Genomic DNA, 4,431 nt, shown 5'->3' with positions numbered 1-4,431 from the left:
TTTCCTTCATCTGTTTGAGCTGTAGCTTCCTTTGAAGTTTTCTTGGAGCTGAGCCTGAGAAAGCTGTCTCACCTTCACAGGCAGAACGAATCCAAAACATCATCAATTAGTATCTACTTGGAATCATTCTCCCAGGCTGTCTAGCCTGGTGGATCCCAAGCGCTGGGCTGCAAGTATGCATGATAGCGTGCTGGCTGCTAATACCGAGGATCGGCGTGCCAGGCCAGGGTTGGAGCTCACTGAGCCAGTCCCGCCTGCACCCCAACATGGACCTTCTCTCTCAGCAGCCTCATAAGTGGCCATGGGGTTCTTGGAGGTGGGGACCCCAGCATCGTGCCATGGCTGGGCTTTGTTGAATTGTCAACACTAGACAATTTCCTCATGCCAGGCTGATGCTACATCTACATTTTGCCTGTCCATGATCCCAACTCTGCTCTCTAGTCTTGGAACAAAGTTAATCCTCTCCCTCATGGCTTTTGTTAAGGCCTGGTCCTATCCTGCTGATATGGCCCAGCCAGTTCAGCGAGAGGCCCACTGGGCTGTTATCCTAGTGCTGGGTATGATGCTTTCTCTGACAGAGCTCCCGGTGCATTCGTTGTTTGGTCACTCTTCATTCTGCGTGAACTTGTGGTTTTTGAGTCCTGTTGCCCTCTCCCTACCCTCAAGTTTTGCCAGCTTGGGCCTGCAGAGGACAGTGACAAGTCAGGGCCAAGCCTAGGGCCACCAGTGACAGGTCTGAATGAAGAACCACCGTGGGGAAGGTGGGGTTAAGGAGCAGACCCTTGAGACGACCCACATCCCACAACAGATTTCAAACCAGGATGCCTGTCTAGGACGATTGTGCCCGAAGTCTAGAAGGTTCACCCCAGCAGGGATAGGACAGTCAGTCCACAAAATCCCAAGAGAATGGGGTTGGGGGAGACAAGGCTAATTCCTAATGCTGACATTCAGAGCATCAGGGGCCTCAGAGGTGTCTTTGCTAGTGAGTAAAGCATCTCTGCGGGAGGGGGAGGGGCAGCTGAGCTGCGTTTTGTTTTCCTCTGCCCCTCGCGCTCAGTGCTACAGGAAGCTCAGGGAGAAGGCTTCACCGCCCTCCTCCAGGCTGCTGCCAATATTGTGTGAAGGAGACTTGCTTAAGAACAAGGAAAAAAACTCTTGTTTTTTTGGACCATCAATGACTCTTTTCTTTACACTTTTTGTACATTCCAAACTTTCTACAATAAGTACACAACTTTTCTAACGAGAGAAATAATTAGATCATTTAACAAATAACTACCCAGTAACTTTCACGATCCCCTTGAGTGCGCCCAATTGCCAGCAGAGAGGTAAAGTGAGAAAAAAAACCAAAACACATCCATAAGATAAAAACATGTAAGAAAATAAGACACAAAGATGATGCAGACCCACAAGCTGCCTTCAATACATGCTTACAAATAAATGCAGAGTAGAAAAAAGTGTAGGCTTTCATCCCAAACAGATCTGAATTTAATCCCAACACTCCCATTTGCCAGCTAAGCAATAATGAGTGAGTCACTCTAAAGGCTTGTTTTCTCACTTGTAAAAATAGGATTTTAATTTCCATCTCACCGAGCTGTTTCAAGAGTCATCTGAAAGCATTATGTGAAGAGGCTAGCACAGTGTAAATACTGGTGTTCTTCAGCATCTTCGAGACGTTAATGAACGTGGGGATATAATGTATGGATTTGACAAATGGACACCTGAAGGCTGAGACCTGGTCGTTGAAGAAGAGTGACATGGGCAGAGTAAGGGAAGACTGTGTCGGTTTTCTGATCCACAAAAGCGAGGGGTATTGGTGCTTACTAGAAAGAGGAGTTATGCGACTGAATTGAGTTTGGATTCTAGAAGTTTGTCAGGTTTCAGAAAAAGTGACATAAGCCTAACCTGAGGGATGTCCATGCTAGGTGCCTATGGGGCCAGTTTGGATACTGCCAGACCGCAAGTAACCAAAATGCATCCGAAACTGCCTGATACGAAAGGGGAGCAGTAATCTGCGGCAATGAGAAGTTTGGGATTCGGGAAATTCCCATCGTTTGAGGATGCCAACCAAGACCGTGTTTCCTCTTCCTGTCCCCTGTCACTGTGCTCTCCTTGGTTCCAGGACAGCTGCTCACATCATGCTGTCCCTGATGCCCGGGGCAGGCACACACCAAACGGTCCCATTGGAAGGAGCCAGGAGAGAAGCGGAGAAGTGGCTGCTAGAAAGGCAGTAACAGGGTCTGCCGCATCTGTCTGGGCACAGGACATAGAGAAGTCGAACAAAACGTGGAGTCTGAGTGGGTAGAACTGTTATGCTACCAGGGATCAATACGGATGATGGGAAAGAAGATGGCCAAGAAATGGATGTCCCTGGGCTAGGATATAGGTAGGGATTCTTGAGCAGGGGAAGAATACCCTCATTTCCCACCCGTCACTGGTGGCACCACCAAAGATGCTAACAGGCTCAACAACAACAACAACAACAACAACAACAACAACAACAACAAAATTGGCCAGAGCCCTGAGACAAAAGACAAGAAAAGTGTGTCTGTGCACCCTATCCACAGCACTGCAGAGTGAGATGCTCCCAGCCCATGATCTAGGAAAACTCCTTCCCAATGAAGAGCTGGCTCTGGTAGTGGGACTTTCAGGGGAGCTTGTTAGGGGCCAGCAGCCAGCAGACAGCCCGGTTGCCCACATGGGGGCACGTTTCTGACCTACAGGCAATCCCCATGATGTCCTCTGGACACACCCCCACAGCAATCTCCGGGCTCTCTCAGTTCTCAGCTTCCCAGTAAAGTTTCCCTGAAGTGAAAACGTTTTTTCCCCCAAAACACAGGGTCCGTGTTGAAATCTTTCCCCAAATGTGTGGTCTGCTAAGGACTCCTCCATCCAGTAGAGTAGGTCCATGCTGTGGAAAATAACGGCCCAGAACCGGCTGATGCTCCATGTTTCACGTCCCTCCCTCCACGGGAGAAGACAAGTTTGGGATGAGCTGTGTTTTCAGCTAAACTAATGGCCACTTGGAGTCGCTTCAGCGTTTCCTTCACCACTGGTACAGGGCACACAGCCCTCACCTTTAGAACGTCAGGGGAATAGTTGACATCCTGGTTCTCACGCCCGGTCTAAAGCAGCTCCAGGATGGAGCTCTGGCTCTTCTCCCTGACCTCTAAGATGAGCATCTTCCCTTGAAGTGGTTTGATGGAGTCTTAATGTGTTCTCAGTCCGCTTCTTCTTTGTCTCTTCTTGGCTCAACCCCTGAAGAAACGACTGCTCTTCTTTGCAACCTCTGCACTGAATCTCCCTCGCCGGTGTCATCTTGTCCTTCCGCCCTGGAGCGTCCTTCACTCCATGTCCTGTAAACGCATGGCTTTCTTCATCTTGGCCGTTGGACGACACTGAGTGTTGTTTTTCCTGGTAGCCTCAAGGACCTCGTGATGGGCACCATGGTGTGGTTCTGGTGCTCCTGGGACTCCCTGCACAGCAAGCACACAGCCCCTGGATGTCCTCGAAGAAGAGCCACAGTGGCTCCCAGTGGCAGCCCCACAGGCCCTGGGTTCGGACCCTGGCAGGGTGCTGCGTCTTCTCCATCAGCCGGGCCAGGGCCCAGCTGGGTCACAGTGCAGTGGGTACCGAGTCGTGGCACCGGCAGCTGGCAGAAGTCGTGACCGCAGGCGATGGACACCGGATCCTCCAGACAGTCCAGACAGATGGGGCAGGTCAGCTCCTCCTGGAGGTTCTCGGTGTCCACGACACTTCTCTTCCCCAGAGTCACGCCTCCCACCGCAGGGGCAAGCGCGGCTCACTTCTGGGGCTGGGGACCCAGTCGGGCGCATACTGGCCCGGGCAGTGGCCCTTCTCACATGGGTGGCTGGGTGGGTGGGCAGCAGCGCAGGAGCTCAGTGTGCAGGGTTTCCGTGTGTGGCTGCCCGGGCCTGGGCACAGGGCATGATGGGATGTGGGATGTTCAAGAAAATAACATTTTCTTTTAGCAGTGTGAACTTTGAGACACTGTCTGACTCATGTTTTAAAGCCTCTTCCCTTTGAATTCACCTTTCTTCATGTTGTTTTTCTCAAGGCACTAGGCTCCAGTCCAAAGATGTGTCAATCAGCTGTTCCCCTGGGATTGAGGGGTCACAGGGCCTGGGCTCTCTTCTCCCATCTCAGGAAGCAGGAGCCTGGTTTTGACCTCCCCACCCTTCCTCAAGCTCACCCTCAGCTTGTGCCTGAAGGGCCTTAAGTGGCCACTGTAGGGAGTTGTGGGGGTACCTGGTAGCCCACAGTTCCTTCTGGGCTTCTGGCTACAAGTAACACAATTGGATCCAACTGGTCTAAATGATAAAGGGGATTTTGTTGGCTTGGATAGCTGAAGCCCAGAGGCCCCTAAAAAGGACCGTCTTCCAACTCCCAAGTATTGGCTTTATCCAAAGGCAC

The 4,431-nt window shown here is 51.3% G+C and overlaps 1 pseudogene; it reads right to left on the bottom strand.

The window, feature by feature from the left end:
- Positions 1 to 661: 661 nt before the first annotated feature.
- LOC118618444 lies at positions 662 to 4,060 on the bottom strand (annotated as a pseudogene).
- Between the last annotated feature and the right edge of the window lie 371 nt (positions 4,061 to 4,431).

Source organism: Molossus molossus, unplaced genomic scaffold, assembly GCF_014108415.1.
Source record: "Molossus molossus isolate mMolMol1 unplaced genomic scaffold, mMolMol1.p scaffold_m16_p_6, whole genome shotgun sequence".
In the NCBI taxonomy this organism is placed as follows: Eukaryota; Metazoa; Chordata; class Mammalia; order Chiroptera; family Molossidae; genus Molossus; species Molossus molossus.
This window is presented reverse-complemented; position numbering and strand designations above follow the sequence as displayed.